Source organism: Emydura macquarii, unplaced genomic scaffold (genome assembly GCF_026122565.2).
Source record: "Emydura macquarii macquarii isolate MOO-44397 ecotype Brisbane River unplaced genomic scaffold, CSIRO-AGI_Emac_v2 contig_67, whole genome shotgun sequence".
Taxonomy (NCBI): Eukaryota; Metazoa; Chordata; order Testudines; family Chelidae; genus Emydura; species Emydura macquarii.
The window spans coordinates 2,878,422-2,900,629 of record NW_027130204.1 but is presented as its reverse complement, the minus strand read 5'-3'; the positions used below and the strand labels follow the sequence as shown (position 1 = coordinate 2,900,629).

Here is a 22,208-nt window from a genome sequence, read left to right as displayed (position 1 = left end):
CCCAGACATCACCTCTGGCCTCATCTCAGAAAACTTTACTTCATCAGCACCATGCCACAGTGAAAGAAAGTTTTATAAGCCATTTTTTCTACTATCCTTGGTTGGTCATCCCCTTTAAGACCTTAGTTCTTGTCTCACTATCAATTAACTTTTATAGCAATTATCTTAAATTTACATTAGAAAAGCAAGATCAAGAAAACAAGGTTATAAAAAAATATATTAGACTCAAATTAATCCTATGTTATTTTAAGCTTCCTGAACTAATTACTTCCCTTTGTACCTTATTTTTAGTCTTTGTCCTACAACTGAACCTTGGCACATTGAGAAACGTGCAGTCAGGATACACAGAATGCAGCTATGAGGCCATCCAAGTCTGGTTTGCATGACTGAAGGATCAAAAGCAACCCAATGACACAGATACACCAAGAGTCAAATCCACGGAGAAATCAACCCAAATTTCATTTCATTCTGAAGTGTTTTAGAAACAAGTCTTTTGTCTGGAAATTCACTATCCCAAAAAAGGGAAGCTATAAAATTTCATGCAAGTAGTTGAGAGGGTTTCCAAAGGAAATTTTGGATAAACCCATGTTAATTTGTGACAACCCATATCTGTCATGGCAATAGGTGCTACAATGAAAAAATACATACACTTAGCAGTTAGAGAGATTAACTGGAAGAAGAGTAATTTACCAGATTTCACTCTGTAACCTAATCCCCATATGTCCTGGATTCCTGATTTGTTCACCTCAGCCTAGAATTATAAAGCAGCATCCCACCTCTCCCCACTACAAAGCTGCTTTTGACAAGGTATCCTTATTTAGTAAAATTCACCTGTTAAAAAGTAATGTAACATACACACATCCCAGTTTCCTCCAGGAGATGTCGGTGCATCAGACAGAAAGCGTGAGTATGTTCAACATATCTAAAAATCAAAATATCCTTCTGATCTCATAAACCCTGTAGACAAATCACCCTGTATCCCCAAAGAGATTTCACAATTAATCAAAGTTAGTTGGTTTAATACAGATCCCATGATGGGGGCCTGTGAGGCCGGTCTATATATGAGAAACACAGGGCATAAAAAAGTAATACAAAACACTAAGTTTAGACAATGAGAAATGGCTACCACTGCATAATTGGGACTATAACATTACGCTGGCAAACAGTCAAGGAACAACTGTTGGAAAGGACTGGTTCACAGAACAACACAATCCCACAAGTAACGTAAATATTATTATTATAAATACATAATATGAATGTAGGTAAATGTATATGCACTGCTACCAAGTAGAATAGCCTCAGAACCCTGTTCTATAGATTTAGAGACCCTGATTCTCCAGGCAGAACTTGGGCATAGTGAAGAGGGAGAGTAGACAAGCCTTGCCATAAATTAAGGTTGCAGGGAAGCTTTAATTTACACAGCTAGTGTAATATTCCTGAGGGAACCTTAACTACTGGAGACCAGGTGTGGTGGAGCTTTCGTTCCACCACGCTCCTTCCTTTAACTCCAGGACCAGAGTTGCAGCACAAGAGATGGTGAAAACAGGTGGCAGAGCCCCCTTCTCTAGCTTTACCCATCTGAGATTCTCCGTGCACAGGAGGATCTCTCAAGCACCTATTCCAGCCATTTTAAATTTGTTTTGTGCAAAGCAAATTTTGCAGACCATCAAATCCATCCTAGAGACTGTACAGAATGCTCAAAAAGACCTAAATATGGTAATGTATTTAATACAATGATAAGTTAAGTAAGTGAACGCCTCAAGAAAGGTTAAGAATGGTATGCCCACCTTATCCCTCAAGTATAATGTCTTATATGCTGGGGCCCAGATCCCTGTATGGAGGGCAGCCCTGGGCACCACACACTACTTTAACCAGCACAGACTGATCCAAAACACAGTGAACTTGGAGGACCTGGCCTCAGTATGGGAGTCTTTGGGTGAGATGTTTTATGGATTATACCCCCTCACCTACCCTTCAGGTGCAGCACAGAGGGACTGATTTGGAGAAGAGGGTGTGGCCAGGGCTCCTCTCCATCCAGGTGTCTACTAGCTGCCATTAGCAAGCGGGGCAGGAAATAGCAGCCTACCTAGCATAGATGAGCCAACAGACCAGGAGAGTGAGAAAGACAAATCTGCACCACTCCCCCAACCCACTGCGCTGTGTATTCCTTGCTCAGAACTGAGGAGTTAGTTTTGTACTTTGAGTTATCTTGGTCTATCAAAATATAAACACTTTACATTACATATAGCAACTTTTATCTAGGAGCAGCAGATCCTAAGTATGTTTCAGTTTCATGTGAGATCACACACCTCTAGGACAGAGTACAGTGTACATTTATTAGTGCCAGCAACAGTTTAAGATGATAAGTGAACACCACACTGGGATTTAAATTTAAAAGATTATGAACATTTTTATGAAAAATGTTGCAGAACAAAATTAATTTCATCTGCAAAGAATCAGTGTATAAAACACATTTTCTAGTGAACAGTTTTCTGATGCAGTTAAACCGACCATCATCTTGTTCTGGGTTTGTGCAGAACCTAGCACAATGAGGTCTTGATCCATGACTGGGGCTTTGAGGTGCTACAGTAACACACAAACAAAACAACAGAAGTGTCGCATTACAAACAGAAAGTTTCCCCCCCTCTGTGCTTCATGCCTCCAGTAAATGGGTTATGAAAAAGTACACCCCTTTTGAACTCTGAAGGTGTGAGCTAAGAAAAGTTAATGGCAGTATGGGCAAACAGTAATCTGCACATATTGTTGGTTTGGTTGGTTTTTTTGGTTATCATAGATACTGGCACCAAGCTTGATCACTTCTTCCATTCAGGGGCTGGGGTCTATGTTAAGGATACACTAGATCTAGCAATATTCCCCATTTGAAGCACAGAGAATCTCTCTGAAATCTGTTAGTACCTAAAACAAGAATGACCTTTAAAAAGGCACCCATATTCCTTAGAAGTTCACATTTTTTGTTCGTTTGTTGAATATTATTTATCACCGGTGATACAGAATAGGGGAAGGAAAAGTGACTCAGCCATGGTATAAGTTCTGACTTCAATGTGAATAAAAATACAAACCATAGTAATGGTACCATACAGAGTTTTTCACCTTAATGCTTTTCAACTCAATACCTTTGGCATTCTGTATGTTCTTAAGACAGTAGAGAAAACAGGAAGAAAAAAATAGATTAGATTAATTTCCAGAAGCTCCAGTTAGGATTGGGGCCCCATTGTAGTAGGCACTGCACAAAGAGAGACAGACACAGTCCTTGCCCCGAGAAACTTACAAATCTAAGATTTCAGGTTAACATGCACACGTTTGCCTTCTCACTCTCTTCCTCACCTCTTGCAGTACCAGCAAGAAATTAAAAATACCATATGATCTCCATAAATCAAGCTTTTCTTTCCCATTACTGATACCTTGCTTACACTAGTTAAATCATTTACAAGCTATTAATGAAAGGCAGGTTACCAGGTAGTCTCTGAGGACCAAGAATCCCCTCAGACTTTAAATAAGGACAATGTTTGTCACACACACTACCACACTATACCAGAAGCAAACGCTACCACACTGGTTCTTTAAATGTACGGAAACAGCCTGAATCCCTGAACAAACCATCTAGTTTGCTCACTGTTGCTGAAAGGAGAAGAGATCAATAATATGGTCCATGAAAGCTTATTAGGAAGCAACATCCAAAGTGTTTGCTGGTATGGGATGTTTGTAACAGAAGGATCTCCTCAACACCTCTATAGTCTGCCCACAATTCTTAACTTAGAATCAAAGCTGTGTGTGTCATCTTCCACCTGCAGTTCACTGCTTCAGATTTCAGAAAATTTAAGCAATAGTTCTATATCTGATACTCACAAACTGCCTCGAGCTCTGTCAGCTTCTTCCTCCTCCCAACTGGAAACCAGCTATTAGGAAAACATTCCCTCCTCTGCATCCGTTTCTCTCAGGCTGGTCTAGTAGAAGGATGACATCATCGCCTCAGACATGCACCTGATTCTCAGGAAACTGCCCCTCCTCCAACAGGCAGGTCATTGTTTTTTTAAAGTGATAGTCAGACACTGCCCTTCCCAGTATGTTCCCAACACTGCGGAATGTGCTTCCCTTATTCATTCTGTTTCTGTGTTTCCCCCCATTCTACTTCACATTGCCAGAACATAAAAAGCTCCCTTGGAGGAGCCACAGCAAAATTCATTTTCAGCTGAAATGCAGGTCAAAATCATTCATTGCTACTGCATGCTAAGTGATGCACTGAAAGCAGCACAGTTTGTTCCCATCTTTTCCCTCCCAGTTCCAGAGGTAAAAAAAAATGATGCCTTTTACCTTTTTATTTTTTCCAACTCACTTTATTCAGCTACACATTATCCAGCTTCTTTATCCACCTGGTCCTCCCTCTTGCCTCCCATCTTTCAACATGCCTTTCCTTGCTCTGTGCCCCCACAATATACACTCAGTGCCTAGGATCTTACTAAAGACTATTTGTGCATTTAAGCTAAAGTATCTTTATTCAAGACGGCTGGCAGGTAAAGTACTTCCTGTTAACTCCAGATACTCTACAAACCACCAGAAAATGATATAATGCTTATAGAGATACAGTGTCTGACCCAATCAAAGATATATTGCTGGGGCTCTCCCCAACTCTGAGGCAATGGCTGTTAAGGGGAGGGACCGAGGACAGGTAAAGCAAGTGGGAGTTTGTAGGGAGCAAGTGGGAGTTTGCAGCATCACTCATTCAGGGCACTACTGCCTACTGTGGTACAGTTCCACCAATGTTAACCACTTTGGGAGCCCCACTGTAGAGTAACCACTCCTTGTGCTTATAACATCATGTTGTCCACAAGTGCTCTGAGCAGAATTACATGCCACAGTGCTAAATATAAAGTAACTTATGGAAAGCTCCAGTGTTAATCACAATGTTGATGCTGAACCAGTGTTATAAACAGTTTCCTTAGTGTAGTACATTTCCTTAGTGTAGATAGAGCCTTAGTCAGAGGAGACGGTTTAATCGTCAAAATATCCAGGCTGGAATACCTAGACTCCTCTCAAACTACAGGCCAATCCTGCCCTTCATCCACTGAGGTAGACAGAGTTCTAATTTTCTGACCAAGGCCTCTTTCGGAAGACAAAGGATCTTGATTTTCAAGGTCTCCTCTTACATATTAAAAAAACCAAAACCACCATACACACCTCATGACACTTTTAATAGGGACTGGGCTTTGTCCCAGCATTCTGGACAAAATTTCCCTCAGTGCCTCCACCAATGCACTGATTGCCTTCTATTCTCCACCCCACAACTGATTGCATCTCAATAGTGGTATTTGTATGCAGAATTAAGAAAGCAATTTAGACAACTAAGACACCATGTACTATGATAATAAGGGCTTTAGAAGCGTACTTAGAATAGTCAAATCTCTATTTTAAAATAATACAGTAAAATGTCACCTGGCATGCCTACAAAATCGTGCCCCCTGACGACCTAATGTGGCACCGCAGGCACTCCCTACCTGTTTCCCTTCTCTCAGGGCCCCTTACGAACTCCACACAAACCAAAAGGGTATAAGACAAAACTCTCCTGCTGGGTTCTACTTTGTTAAATTTGAATAAACTTAAAATAAAGTCTCTGTTCTGGGGGTGCACATGTCCCCTCCTTGAGGTTTGTGGTTCTCAGGCCTGGCATCTCTAGCCTGTAGTCTCTCTCCTTGGGCTCAGGGGTTGCATAACGACCTCCTCCTTGGGACCAGTGGTCAGTAGAAGCTTGTCCATGAACACCTCTCTCCACCTGAGCTCCGATGGCATTTATCACGTTCAGGGGCTCATTATTTAATTAACTACTGAGATAGACTCCTTCTCCTTAAATTAGCTCAGCTTGTGTAGCCTTGGATCAGACTCCTCTTATAGGGGCCAGCAACCTCATCACACTCTCTGAGCTCTGTCTCCATTTTCCTATCATTTTACCTCTAATTTTAAAAAATATAGAAACACTGCCACAGACAGCATACATTACTGTGGCATACTTACTGAGCATGGATTCCGAAAGGCAGGGATCCCTAGACTCCCTATTGTCCAATGGCTGTGAATGTCACCTTAGCAATGCAGTGCCCACTCCAGCCTCTGCAGTCCAGAAGTCTCAAGGTCACCCATACGCTCACTCAGTTCTCTGAAAACTGCAGTATATTATTTCTGTGTCACGCAATTCATGGACTATCATTCCATGTCGGCTTCCTTCAGAATAACACACTAAAACATGACATGGCACATACCTGACAATTACCTAGTTTATACTACCTAAACTTTGCAAGTGGGAGAGATTGAGAATCTGGATTGGATCGGATCAAATCAAACAAACGGTTGTTATTGTTCTCTTCCCCAAACAAAATCAATTGTCCTCATAGCCTGTTCAGTGATCTTTACTATAAAAATGATGTGCTTGGGGCAAAAGACCATTTCATCATCATCATTCAAATAATTTCCACTCAGCTGGACAAACAGCAAACACTGGGAGAAGAGAGGGGAAGAAAACTGAAACAATTCACATTAATTTACCCATTCTAAATGACAGTTAGGGGTATGAATCAGAATACTTCCCTAGTGCAAATTATCCCTCTTTCAGGTTCACACTATCTTACAGAGCAAGATTTTATTACAGTACACTCAGTCATAAAATACACTGGCTTCATGAATAAATAGAAGAGACTGTATGGCTGCATTTACACTGAGAATTTTCAGCAACCCACCTACACCACTGCTATAGCACCTCTGTATGTCTTCCAGTACTTGCAGTGGTGCAACCATAGACAGCCTTCCAGAACTTATCACTATGCCATCTAACCTGTTGTGTGACTTTAAGCAAGTCACTTCACCACCATGTGCCTCAGTCTCCCATTCTGTAAAATGGGGTAGTGATACTTCTCTTCATTTGTATGGCACCTTCTCATCTGTAGGTTTCAGTACTAAGTATTGTTTTCCTTATTGTAATGTCAATGTATTTCCTTATTATAATGTTTTCTTCAATGTTTGAAATTAACATTTACTCCCTTCCTAACACTTGAAGAATTATTCATAATTTCACAACCACGATTTCCCCTTTTTGATTTTATTCTGGACAAGTTCCCTTTTGTTTACTACTTTGAATGTGCATCAACATCAATCAGCATTCATTAAGAATGGTGTAGATTGCTGGAATTCCAGTTTGTTGGACTTCATGATTCAGAGTAGGAGGCAAGAAATAGAACTGGGCAGTATCATGGTTACAGAATAAGCCGTGCCTTAGAAACCCCTTTGCAATCCCTCAAGTGAACCACTCAGTGACAGGTTTCATTACCTTCACCCCTCCTTGGGGGGAACCCTCAAGTTCTACCACTTTTAGACTGCATTCCTGGATTGCAGCTGTCCTGTGTTCCCACACATGATAACTCAAAAGGCTCAACTGTATTTGGCTTCTGCAAAAAACTTCCCTCCTGGGGCCCAAGACCACTGCTGGTTAAAGAAACTCAAAACAGCTTCTTCAAAACCAAAGTATTTTTTATACAACCAAAGGTACACAGCAAACAGAGAAAATCATTAAAACAACGAAAGTCTATGTGTATCTCACCTTACCTAAACGTTATTCTTTCCTTGCATGTTTTGGTAAATTCCACTTAATCCAGGCACCCACCTCTGGGCAGGAAGATAGACACTGCAATCTCAGTGTCGGTCCTTCAAAACTGAGCCTCAAGCTGTTGCTGACTACTCATACCTCCCCTTCTTTGGGGATGCTGGGTTCCTTTTAACAGTCTTTTAATTACAAGGCTCTCAGCTTCAGCAAAACAGCATTATAACTTGTGTGGAGCCTGGAAGTCATCTTTTCACAACTGACAGCTCAGCTATTGTCTTTCAAGTGTCTGCAGTCCTGTTCCTTATCTAGTCTATTGTGTTGTCTTACTGTTTATTTCCCCCAATAACCCACTATTAACCTGAACAAATAAATTTGCATATTCGAGTAACCCAATATAACTATGACTCAGCATCTTAATAATTAAGTTAGGTCACATCTTCCTAAAAGTTATTACAGATTAACCCGATGGTCTCCACAGTGTCTCATACCAAAATTATATTTAGTCATTACTCTAGTTTTTCAGCTACAGAACACTGGTCTGTTGGTTTCCACTATACCCTAACTTTTATAAAGGTGAGAGAAATTAGGGGCCTAAATAAATTAATAAGGTTCTTTGAAGAATGCTGGCACAAATTTCTAACTCGTGACCTTTTGACTTGGTACAACTAGATCTAATATTTTATTGCAAACAGAAAGAGTTCAAACTCCATCTTCTCTCAAAAGTGAAAATAGGTGAATTGGTTCAAACTCCACCTTCTGTCGAAAGTGAAAATGGATGTGTTGGGTCTCATTCTCCCCATCTGTGCACATCATAAAAACCATTCACCTAAATTGTGCTGAACAGCAACAGATTAATGCAGATTGGCATTACTGCAGTCTCTATTCAAGAAACACAAGAGGACTAGAATATAACAAATGTTACAAATCAGGACTAATCAGCAGAACAGCATATAGCATTGTAAGCGGCTCATGCTATTCCTTTACTTTTATGTGAAATTAAAATCATTTAAATATTTTTAAACAGCAACTATCTTGTAAAACAGATTAGCCATGACTAATTTTGGGAATATTTTATCAGTTTCGAATGGGATGCTAAATTGGGCGGGGGGGGGCCTTCTCTTGCTCCCGACAAGATTCCAGTACCTGCACTTTAAATCTACATAAGTTACAAACTGAGTTTGCAAGACTACTACATGCTACTTCCCCAAATACCAGACCCACTTACTAGAGCTTCATAAATTGTGTTATAGAAGGTATTGTTTAGGGACATTATTTAATTTTCACACTCAACAAAAGCAAGCAGGAAAGAACCATACAATATATTTTAAAAGAAAGGCGTCTACCAGTCTCAGTCAGCATTCCATTGAGAGAGACACCCTGCCTTACAGAACTAATAAAATAAAGCAAGAATAATTTTCTACCTGTCAAGAGGAAGCAACACAGAGAAAGGAGTGAAGAAGGAAAATGAACAACTGGCTACATTAGCTCAAGTATAGAACCTGCAAAAGGATACACGGCAAATGCGAAGGAGAATAGTCTGTACTTACTCGGTAGAATTTTCAAAAGTGCCTAAATGACACAGTCTCCTAAGTGCCATTAAAAGTCAATGAGTCTTAGGTGGTTTAAAATACTGGACTTAGAACAAATGCATAGTTTTCAAAAGCACCTAAATCACATAGGTTCCTATATATTTATGAACTGCCTTGATTCCGCACCACCATCCCACCAACACCATCCTGGACCTAAACAGTGCCACCGAAACAAAAGCAGATGAAGAATAGGGCAAGTGCAATACTTATTCCTAACAGTACTCAAACAGAACTCTGGTTACAAACGTTGCTTTACAACTTTCTAGGTGGCAGTGTGCATGGTTTAGTTTTAAAGTTTATTTAGTGTTTAAAGTATCTATTTAGCTGAAATATTTGATTTTTTTTAAGTCTCTAAACTGGGATAAGAATCTTTTGTCAGAATGACAACTTTGTTAATTATTTTAAGCCCCAAATTTAATACAGCCCCATTATCATATTACTCTGAATAAACTGAAGAGGTTTTTTTAATTTTTTTTTTTTTTTTTTTTTAATTTTTCATCCCCCAACTGGCCTCATGCTTCATTTTTCTGACACCTTACTACCGATTTGCCCTTCCCTCTATCTCTCATTCACCAGTATTACCCACTGTTACTCTACTTTTGTCCTTTTGTTGAGAAAAGACAGGATTAGTGTTTGAATAGTAAGCCAAATTAGAATGGAGTTTTAATTTGCTTCTGATGCTTCCCCAGTAAGCCTGGGGAAGATGCAATTTTTAACTTGGAAGAGAATAATAATTTTAAGGCTCCAGGTGGAACTTAGACTCACCACAGATAGAGCCCTTCCCCATGTAGAATTAAAAGTATGCAAGCTACAAACACATTTAAAAACAGCTATAGATAGAACAGTTCTAATTCATGTTTGGAAGGACCTAAAGTCCTGTTGTCCTGAAACAACTGCCCAAATACAACAGAGTACTCCCTCTAACTTCCTGATTGGTTAACATACAGTTGGGTTTTGTGGTGAGGACCAAATGAACCACTTTAAACCACATTCCCAAATAATAATGCAGTACTGGACTTTAACAGGGCAGTAGTATGAAACAGATTAAAATATGGTTCAGTTCCACCTATACCGAAAGATAAAACCTGTGCTAAGGTGTCTCACAAGTGTTGCTAACTCTTGCAATTTCTTCACAAGTCAGCCAAGCTTGGCCAAGACTGGAGCCAGTCTCCCAAAAATGCAAGAAGCTTCAGACTCCTTGCAAATTTCAATCCTGCCTAGGGGTGAACCCCCTCCAATGGCTGCTGTGCCCACTACTCCACCTCTTGGGGAAAAGCAGCCAATCAGAACTGCTATAGGAAGCAAGCGGCACTCTCCATTCTCAACCCCCTTTTCTGTGAGCAATGTGATGTCTTCTCTGCTCCTCCTCTCTCTCTCCCTAGACACTCAGCCTGGGAAGTGGGAAGGTGCAACAGGAAGTGAAGAAAGTCAGGCGATCCGGGAGCAACAGAGATGAGGCAGGGAGACAGAATTGGTGGGGAGTAGAAAGAGCAGATGTGGGGGTTGAAAACTTCTGCAGCAGGGGACAAAACCACTAATGAATTTGGGAGCATTGGCAACACTAACTGTCACACACACAGTGGGTGGGTAGGGGAAATTCAAAATCAGAAGACAGACGAAAGCCACCCCACTCCCGGCACAAGGCAGGAGGGATCCTAGCACCACCCCCAGCTGCCCCAGGGAAGGTAGGTCTGTACCTGTGTGGGGGAGTGAGGCGCGGGGGGGGAGGGTTTGCATTTACCCGGTGCAGGGCTCCTGCCTCTCCCACTGCAGCCCCTCAGCCCGATGCCGGTTTCGATGGGGTGGCCTCATGGCCTGGCCTGGCCTGGCCTGGGGAGGGGGGCTGAGTCAGCCCTTCACGATGCGTGAGGGCAAGATGCTGAGGGGAGCCCCCCAGAGCCCTCTGTGCCCCCCGCCTCCACCCATCGCGAATGGACGGCCCAACGCTTACCCTCCACTCCAGCCCCACAGCCTAGCGCTGGCTCCTCAGGACACGTGGGGGGAGGGCGCGCAGAAGCGGAAGCAGGAGCAACCACCCCTTAGCCTCCTGCATCCTCCGCCATCTTGAAGGGCCGGCCGGCGCCCAGCACTTACCCACTGCTCCAGCCCTGCAGCCCAGCGCCAGCTCCGACGCCCCCTCAGAGCCTCCTGCGCTCCTCACCTCCTGCCTGTCGTGAAGGGCCAGGCTGGCGCCTCCCCACAAGCCGGCGCCCAGGGACCTGCCCCACCCCCATGCCTCCCCTCGGTACGTCACTGCCTCTAATGAAGTCAGAAAACAAGATTCCTCAGCACTGAAAGCTCAACATATTTTGCAGACTCTGAAAAGCACCTTGATTCTGAGCTCTTTCTTGTCAGCTGCTGATGCCAAAGAAACAAGTTTCCATCAAAGCTCAGTTATGACAGTTCTTCACAAAGGATTATAACCCGTTCCACTGCCGTACTCCACACACAACAGATCCTAAAATCCTTTTCAAAGAAGTGATGCAAACAGCCCATTTCCTTTGGGTCAGACTTTGCAGAGCAACAATAGTGAGAGGATATGATGCCATTGTTATTTTTCAACAATGTAATGATCAGCTGCTAAAATAAGGAAAAGGCAAATAGCATGGTGATCATATGCAGTCTAATAGTGTATTTTTAAATCTTTATTTATATGTATTTTTATATTTTATTATTTAGATTTAACTTTAAGTTTCATTAGAATACTTTTTGTTTTTTTGTGTACTGGCCAAAGGCTAAGTCGCTATTAATAAACTCTGTTCTGTTCATGGTTGCTTGGGTTCCTTTCAGCCAGATCAGATTTCAAATGAAGAAAATAGTGACAGATTCATCAGGATAAGAGATGTAATGATAAAGTATGTATATCTGTGTGACCAACTTCACCTTAAGGAAAAAATGGTCCCCCTCACATCTACAGTAGTAAAAGTCAAACTCTAAAGACACTGACTTCTTCATCCTGAAAATGTTTTACTTGCAGTTAAGCTGTACTTCATCATAAAAATAACCCAAAACCCTAACCTACACATACTACCTTAGTATAGAGCAGTGATTCTCAATCTTTCTAGACAACTGCACCCCTTTCAGGAGTCTGATTTGTCTTGCGTACCCCAAGTTTCATCTCATCTAAAAACGACTTACTTACAAAAACAGACATAAAAATACAAGTGTCACAGAATACTATTACTGAAAAATTGCTTACTTTCTCATTTTAACCATATCATTGAAAATAATTAAATTAGAATATAAATATTGTACTTACATTTCAGTGAACAGTATATAGAGCAGTATAAACAAGTCATGGTATGTAAGAAGTTTTAGTTTGTACTGACTGCGCTAGTGCTTTTTATGTAGCCTGTTGTAAACTAGGCAAATATCTAGATGAGTTGATGCACCCCCAGGAAGACCTCTGCGTTGAGAACCACTAGTATAGAGTCTGGACTTTTACATCTCCGCCATTATTTCTAAAACATGAAGTAATGTTTCCTGAGAGCTCATTCAAACCATCTGATCTTAGCCAATCTGGTTTCTTCCATGAATTTGTATAAATTAAGCTTCTGATTATTTAATCACACACACTTCTGCTTTAAATGACCTGTTTGTACCTTCAGTGCTAAACTGACAGTGTATAAACTTAAAAAAAACTTTCACTTCATATGAGGAGAATCTTTATTTCAATATGATAAATAATTAAATCAGATATGGGGAAGAAATCAAAATACATGAAAAATAATTTTTCAGGACTAAGTTTTCCATGCTTATTTCAATCAGTGAACTGCTCTTCTGAGAGAGGATTTAAGGGACAAATTTGACAATTTTACTTAACATTTTTTGAGTTACTGCCTTTCAAAGAACAACAAAAAATATCTGAATTTAAGGTGTTTCTTTGAAATAATTCAAAGAAAGCCTTCTTTAAAGTCTTAAATTTGCCATACTATTACTGCGATTCCTCTAGCATTTCTTGGCATATAATATCTCAAAGAGTATTGTATTATTAGATGCTGCTCAACAATTGCTGGGGGCCTCTGTATTCTTGCTACAGCTACGGCTCCATATATTTCAGAATTCACCACAGAATAATGTTCATGTAATAAATTCATGGAGCAGATTCTAAGCTTTCAATTTAAATCAGAGTTTCTGGTTCTGGCTCTTATGGCTACAAAGAAAACCTTCTAAATGTGATCTAATACAGTGTTATCTTCCCAAATCTGTAAAGAGACAGCCTGAAACAACAGCTCTGACTGAACTGTTCCCCTTCTATCTCTATGGGGCTTTTTACTCTGAAAGTTAATGATGACAATTTAAACGTCAATTTTGCTAACCACTTTCACCGCCAATAATTTTAATAGAAATTTTCAGCTAATAGAGCAGGGGAGTTTCACCTGTACAGGACCTGAAGTCCACAAAATTTGGTTCAGTGTGCTTATTTATCACTGTTGAATGCAGCGGCAGATAATAGGACAGGTGCAGCAAAAGAGCTGGTTGTTCTCAAAGACTGGCAGGAGAGAAGAACTGGGAGCTCAAACCCTGAAAAAAAAAATCAAAAACCCCACACTGTCTCTGTGTGACACTGGTAGACCAGGTGCCAGTTCTTGCCAAGGCTGTAGGCATCAGGTGAGCACTGACAAATTCATAGCTGGAAACCAGACCAGCTCACCTGTATTACTATTCTTCAAGATGGGTGTTAGACTTGTAAGGATGTGTTTAGCGTTCAGATTTTATAAAATGCTTGTAAGTTGCAGTGTGCATTAATTTTACTTGTAATGTCTATATCCCATTCTATAAGGTAATATGTAAGTTTTAATTTATAACTGTAAAAATGCCTGCTCTGAACTTGTGAACTCAGGCAGGAGGAGTTGGTCCTGCACCCACCAAGAAGGGCCATCAAAATTAGATGGGTTATAGTGGAACATTACAATACAAACATTGGATTAACGGCTCTCTCAAGCCCATGAACAGGCTACGTGCAAGTAAGCTTGTCCTAACAGTGTGAATCCTGGAACAAGGAAATAAAGATAGTTGACATGAAGATTTTTCAACTCTTTGATGTTTGGATTCTGAGACATACTGTAGCCCACGTTATCCCTGTACCCACATATTCACCACCGTTGTATGATTATGATATATTTTGGACAAATATGCCTTGTGAGATATCATTTGAAAAGTCTCAATCTGTTGAACATTAATATCATTTTGAAATGTATGTCTCCTCATTGTATATGAAGCTAGGAGATTTTGCCATACATTTGTTACTGAAATATGTTATGAGTCTGGGAAACACCCTCAGTCTAACTCCTCAGAGATAACAGAAGAATAACCAACCCCCAGCCAGCTATCAGCTATTCTCTAGAAAGGGAGTTGAAAACAAAGACAGTTGTTTGAGCACATACACTATGGGGGCTGACTAACACCATGATACAGCAAATATTTTTCCAACACCCAGGGACAAGTATAAATAAAGAACAGTGACATCACTTTGCCTCTACCCCTGGACCCCTAGCATCTCGATACCTAGAAGCAAGATTCTTTTGAAGACAAAAAGAAGTCTCCTTGAATTAGGGGAAGGGATGGACCTAATTAGAAAGTTTTCTCATTAGTGTGAACTGAAAACTGCCTGCAACATCCAGTAGGGTGAGAAAAACTGTTTGTTTCAAATCTTGCTTAGCCTGATAAAGTTTAGATATACAATGAATGTTTACTTTTTACTTCTTAAGTAACCTACTCTGACCTTTATGCCTATCACTTATGATTACTTAAAATCTATCTTTTTATAGTTAAATGTATTTTGTTGTTTAATCTAAACTAGTTAGTTTCTCTAAAGTGTTTGGTGGGGGGTCTGCTCAGATTACAGAGGCTGGGGCATATCCACTACCCATTGATGGAGTGGCTAACTAATTAATGAGCTTGCATGGATCAACAGTCTTGAACAGTGTAAGACTCACATTTTTGGGATGCAAGGTTGGAATTGGGGGGAAATTGCTGGTGTCTCCCTATATATCATGAATGACTTGGAAGAGCCTTCATGCAACATAGCCAGGTGTGCCCCTGCACGCTGATGGCTGAGTGAACAGAGCCTGGAAGGTTTTGCTGTTGACTGCATAGCAGTGTATGAGACAGCCTGGGCAGGATAGGAAAAGGGGGTTCAGCGGTTCCACAATCCAGACTGCACCCCGGGGCATGTTACAAAGACTCTCAAAGAGCTGGAGCTGAAAAACAAAAGCAGAGATCCCCAGGGTAAGCCTGGGTTAGCCCAGACATCTAGTACTGACAGATTACAACTCTGTCACCTTTTGGAACCATAGACTAACTCATTTGTGTATATATGTTACCTACTTTAACCTGTAAATAACTCATTTCTTTTTCCTAGTTAATAAATCCTTAGTTTATTGTAGGATTGGCTACAATCATTATCTTTGGTGTGAGATCTGAGGTATAAATTGGCCTGAAGTGACTGATATTGTGGGACTGGAAGCAACCTGAATCTTTTGTGATCTTTGGTGCATGGCAACCAACTATCAATCAGTCCAACTTGCCTGGTTGGCAAGATAGACTAGAGTGCCCAAACGGACTAACTGTGACTCTACTATAAGAGTGTTATAATGCTTCAGAGTTCACGTTTGTTGCTGGGTTGGTGAAATCTAATTAAAGAACAGAAAACCAGCTTGACAGTCTACCGAGAGGTTAGCACTTTCAGCTGTGAACCACTCAAGACAGCATAACACTCTGATCCACCCAGAAAACACAGAAGGAAAGAAGAGACACAGCTCCTCCTCAGTGTCAAAAATCTCAAGTGTCTTGAATGCCAGACTGCTAAAGCCCCTTCCTCTGCCCACAAATGTCCTTACATCCCTCCATGGGTGCAAAGGATCCCATCTAGAAGGTACCCAATTGTCAGAAACTCCTGATTACCACAAAGCAGCATCTACAATGCAATTATGAATTAATACAAACATCCATGACAAATTGAAAATTCTAGGGCAGTTTAAAGTTGAATACATCAAACCAAATAAGGAATATTGATGGTAGTGTTCACTTTCATAGTTACTTAAACAAGAAGTCTCAATTTTTTAAAACGTGTCTGAAGTTGCAGACATCCATCTCTGCCATAGAATTCAACAGAGTGCCACAGGAACCACAGACCAGGCCACAGAATTTAGGTCTGGCTTGCCAGACTGTAGACAGGGTGTAGACCAGTGGTTCCCAACCCATGGCCTGAGGGCCTAAAGTGGCCCACGGGGTCTTTCAAAGTGGCTAAGGACACAGGCAGAGCGCATTGCCGTGGGGCTACAATACCGGTGCAGGATCCTTGCTGCACCCAAGGGGACGGGAGATGAACGCTCCCTTCTCCCTGTCTGTAGCAGGGAGCATGGCAAAGCACTCTGCCTAGGTCCATAGGCGCTGGGGGTCCCTGCTGGAGCCAGAGAAAAGAAAGATAAGCTATCCCCTCCCCTGGCTCCAGCAGAGAGCAAAGTGTTCTGCCTGGGTCCCTAGGCGCTGGGTCCCTGCTGGAGATAGAGGGAAGGGAGCACTGATCTCCTGTCCCCCTGGCTGCAGAACGGAGCTACTGTCTAGGGGCCCAGGTGGAGCGCACAGGGCTACAGGACAGGTGCTGTTTCCCTGCTGCAGCCAGGGGAATAAGAGATCAGACGCCTCGCTGAACTCCTTCCATCTGGCTGCAGTGGGAGTGAGGGGGGGTTCTGGCAGAGCAGCGAGGACCCACCAAACTTGAGGAGGGGCAGAACTCTAAAAATCAATGCCTTCCGGTTTCGCTGCACTTAGCAGGCCACCCACTGTGACTTAGCTCCCAAGCCATGTGCTTCAGTGTGTAGTGACAGTCACTCATCTACACTAGTGCTTTGTCTGTGAGCGTGTGACATACTGTGAGTAATCTGAAGTTGTAGAATAGTGAATGTAAAAATGAGCACAGTAGCATCAAAATGTTTACTTTAAATATGTAGTGATTTGTAGTCCTTAATGGTGTATACATCAATACATTTTTTATGAGTTGATAGACTGGCCCTTCAGGGTTGTGACCATGATATTTGTGGCCCTCGAGGTTAGGAACCACTGGTCTAGGCTATAGCTGATACAATTACTTGTTCCAATAGAAACTAGCATCAGAGTTGCGAAACCAGGGAATTTGCAAGACCAGTCCTTAAGACCGTATTCTTGTGTGCAATAATGCAAATGCAGACTTAAGACACTGTAGTATGCAAACAATGCACAAGTTACAGCTTATAGATAACTAGCCATTTCACTCATTTTTCTATTAGAGAAACACACAGTGGCACTTGGAAAAGCTTTCATTCAACACACCAATCAATCAGCTACAAAACTAACTATATTGTAGTAATAATAGTGGAAAGGGTCTGTACAGACAGGACTATTAAGAGTAAGAAAAAATAAATAAAACCTCTGCAATGCTAGGCCTGCTGAGGACACAAACTAGGGGTAGAGGAAAGAACCTTGTGTGATGTTTATAGATACAGCATAGCAAAGTGTGGACACTGAGAATGAAAATGAATGTCACTGGCCAAGGAGGTCTTTGCACATGGAGGCTGTACTGAATAAAGTTACACTGTGTGCCACTGAGTTCTTGATACATAATGGGAAAAAATACTCAAAACATTTTTGTATGTCACGAACACTGTCCTATAGATTTTAAAATGTTTTCATCTGCAAGTTCATTTTTTTTTAAATGCAAAATTCCAAAGTGATGTGTGACAAAGTCAATTATTTGAAGAACCACTCCATCACCAGTCCTTCTGCCCCATCTCTCTGCCACTGATCCAAAAATAAGATCATGCAAGGCTCAAAACCCTGTCAGGCACAAGCAGAAGCTCCATCTCACGGCAGTGCCAAGCACCTAGTCAAACTCCTCATAGCAGAGGCAGGCTGACGGTAAGCATCCAGACATTCCACTAGCATCTTTTGCTTTGTAGTACATGCCCTCCAGATATGGCTACACTGCAATAAAAGACTCATGGCATGGTTGAGGCTGGCTCAGTCAGATGTTGATGTTCAAGCTCAGGCTGAAGTGATGGGGAAGGGTCTCACAGCTCAGGCTGCAGACTGAGTCTGAACATCTACACTGCAGTTTTAGAGCCCCCCAGCCTGAGCCCTGCAAATCTGAGTGTGCTGACGCTCAGTGCCATGGGTTTTTTTTAATAATAGTGTAACCATACCTTTATTCCCCTCCTCTGTCAGTCTCTTGGAAACCTTCTCGTGACAATGCTGATTCTGGGCACATCTCCCAAAATAGTGGGGCTTACTGAAGTCACACCAGAGGGCCATCAAAACCTTGATGTGTGCCTCTAGACAACTAGCAGCATGCTGGGATGAGGATCTCCCTTTTCTAGCACTGTTTGAGTCAGCTATGTAGAAATGAAGAGGTTTGAATGTCAACCAGGTGTATATAAATTGTTAAATGACTTCTGGTGCAGAGGAGATGAGCAAATAGGGAAAACGGAACAGATGGGAAATTGTAGGGATACATTGGAGGAATATCAGAACCCGAATTCTGTAACCTGGGCTTCAGCCTACAACCAACATTGCAAAGTGGGCAAGTGATAGCCCACGTTAAAGTGAAACTGAGGCTCCAATCTATGATTCTGATCATGTAAACAAGCCTGTGTTCAAAGCCCGTATTAACCCAAGTAAAAGGCCAGTGTGTGTGGAGGGGTGGGGGAATGGGTTAAAATTGGGTAAAAACCTCGGTTAACTCTGCAGTGAAGATATCATAGAACCATAGAATTGGAAGGGACCTCAGGAGGTCATCTAGTCCAAACCCCTGCTCAAAGCAGGATTAACATCAGCTAAATAATCCCAGCGAGGGTTTTGTCAAACTGCAGTTTAAAAACCTCTACAGATGGAGATTCCACCACCTCCTTAGGTAACCCATTCCAGTGCTTCACCACCCTCCTTGTGAAAAACTTTTTCCTAATGTCCAACCTAGACCTCCCCCACCGCAACTTAAGACTGTTGTTCCTTGTTCTGTCATCTGCCGTCACTGAGAACAGCCTAGCTCCATCCTTCCTGGAACCCCCTTTCAGGTAGTTAAAGGCTGCTATCAAATCTCCCCTCATTCTTCTCTTCTGCAGACTAAACAAGCCTAGTTCCCTCAGCCTCTCCTCATAAGTCTTGTGCTTCAGCCCCCTAATCATTTTTGTTGCCCTCCGCTGGACTCTCTCCAACTTGTCCACATCCTTTTTGTAGCGGGGGGCCCAAAACTGGACACAATACTCCAAATGCGGCCTCACCAATGCCAAATAGAGGGGAATAATCACTTCCCGCGATCTGCTGGCAATGCTCCTCCTAATGCAGCCCAATATGCTATTAGCCTTTTTGGCAACAAGGTCACACTGCTGACTCAGATCCAGCTTCTTATCCACTGTAACCCCCAGGTCCTTTTCTGCAGAACTGCTGCCTAGCTCATCGGTCCCCAGTCTGTAGCTGTGCATGGGATTCTTCCGCCCTAAGTGCAGGACTCTGCATTTGTCCTTGTTGAACCTTATCAGATTTCTTTTGGCCCAATCCTCCAGTTTGTTAAGGTCCTTCTGTATCCTATCCCTATCTTCCAGGGTATCTACCACTTCCCCTAGCTTAGTGTCATCTGCAAACTTGCTGAGGGTGCAATCTACCCCATCATCCAGATCATTAATGAAGATGTTGAACAAAACCGGCCCCAGGACCAACCCCTGGGACACTCAATTGTGACTCCAGCTAGACATGGAGCCAGTAATCACTACTCATTGAGCCCTATGCTCTAGCCAGTTCTCTATCCACCTTATAGTCCATTCATCCAACCCATACTTCTTTAACTTACTGATAAGAATATTGTGAGACCCCGTGTCAAAAGCTTTGCTACAGTCAAGGTATATCACACGTCCACTGCTTTCCCCACATCCACAGAGCCAGTCACCTCTTCATAGAAAGCAATCAGGTTGGTCAGGCATGACTTTCCCTTGGTGAATCTATGTTGACTGTTCCTGATCACCTTCCCCTGTTCCAAGTGCTTTAAAATGGATTCCTTGAGGACCTGCTCCATGATTTTTCCAGGGACTGAGGTGAGGCTGACCGGTCTGTAGTTCCCTGGATCCTCTTTCCTCCCTTTCTTGAAGATGGACACTATATTTGCTTTTTTCCAGTCATCAGGGACCTCCCTCAATTGCCACGAGCTTTCAAAGATAATAGCCAATTATATATATCCCCAGAGTCAGATTCTCTCCAGTATTTATTCTGACCATGTGCTGCAAACAGCTAAATGTTCCATTTCTACACTCCCACAATTTATTTTACACGAGTTATTTGCTGTCGTTGCCCCTAAGAAGCAGTGATCTAATGATAGGGTCTGTATATGGCAGACAGAAGAGTTTGGACTTTAAAATCCAAGTAGTTAAGAAGAAAAAAAATCACTAAACCAGATCCTCAGCTAGTGTAAACCAGTCAGCCCCATTTATTTATACCAGCTGACTGTTTTTTTAGGCAGCTAAATTTTTCTTGGAGTACCATAAATTGTTCTGCTACACACCCACTACCTATTCCCTTCTAGCAATTCCACAACTCTGAAGATTGAGAGAAATGTTTGCTAGCTCATGCACATAGTAAGCAGAGATCATGTCTCTCTAATGCTTCCTAGATCCGTTTCCCTTTGTTTGGGTGAATCTCTCTTCTCCTAGCAATAAGGGAAACAAAATACATTTTAAAAGAAAATGATTGCAAACCCACAAAAATTGGCAGAATGATTAAAGGGGCAGGTGTAGTAGCCAAAACTACCGTAAAATTCATATTTGAAAACTGACTAGATTTCAAGTTGACAGTATTCCTTAAGATTGTGTAATAATATTAATTTAGCCATATTGCATCTTCTGTATAATAGTTATGATATATACTAGTAACAAAGAACAGCACAGCAAAATTTTACATTTAGAAGGGGGGAAAGGAACTAAATATACTATATGTGCACAAAGTGGCCAAGTTTAAATTGCCAGAATATTTAATTTTTTGGAACTCCCTAATTTAAGTGTTTGATCTCACAACCTTAACATTGTATTAGTGTTTTAAGAAAATAAAAAGAAGAGTCTAGAAGTAATTTAATGCATTAGTGAAGCTTGAGGTCCTTCAACCATAAATTGCACCCAGGATAGATACACACACAAGGTGAGCCTATACAGTGTGCTACTGCAGACTTAAGGAATTTTTCTACCACACGTTTAGTATCTAATTTTCAAATAGCGACATTTGTTAAACGCATACTTTCTTTTTTTCAAGCAGAGTCACTAGTTCTCAATGAAGACTCTGGAGATGTTCAAGATTCAAACTCCAACCACTGTTGTAAGAGGCTTCTCTTAAAAAAAGAAGAAGCATGCATGAACAGAAATGTTCAGACTCAAAGGGAGAATGTTTTGGAAGTTATGAAATATAAAAGAACAAAGCTACAAATGAATCTGTTCTACCACCTTAATTATCATGAGTATTAACAAATAGTTGCTATAATACTTTTTAAAAAATAAATTTCAGTAAACCTGTTAAAACTTCCTAAATAGATTAAACACACTTCAATTAATTTTAAATGTATACAAGATACTATGACTATTATAACTTCATCAAAACCCATCAAAACTTGAGCATCCCCTAAGATATGTCCTCCTCCTATGACAGTTTTCCATATTTCTGAAGTATTGACCACAGTATCACTGAATAATGTATCATCATGTAATAAAATACTGTAATAATCATAGAAATGTAAGTTTGGAAAGTCATATAGTCCAGCACCCTGTGCTGAGGAAGGATCAAATATACCTAGCATCCTTGGCTGTTCTTAAAGTCTGCAATGATGCAGATTCCATAAGCTCCCTTGGAATCCAATTCCAGTCCTTTACTATCCTTGTAATTAGAAAGTTTTTCCTAATATTAAGCAAAATCTTCCGTGCTGCAGTTTAAGCCCATTATTTCTTTTCCTATTTTCAGTGGATATGGAGGACAATTTGATCACCATCATCTTTATAACAGTCCTTAAC

General features: G+C 41.3%; 1 protein-coding gene across 9 annotated transcripts in view; it reads right to left on the bottom strand.

Annotated features, from left to right (window-relative positions):
• The window catches only part of USP54 (ubiquitin specific peptidase 54), a 181,717-nt gene that overhangs the window by 118,842 nt on the left and 40,667 nt on the right, over window positions 1-22,208 (bottom strand). Inside the window, exon 1 of one of the 9 annotated variants that reach the window (XM_067537884.1) lies at window positions 3,868-3,970. The exons of the other annotated variants lie outside the window; for them this stretch is intronic. The gene's annotated coding sequence lies outside the window, so the exon portion shown is untranslated. Of the gene's footprint in view, window positions 1-3,867; window positions 3,971-22,208 lie in introns of those variants that run through there. 9 annotated transcript variants of the gene reach the window in all.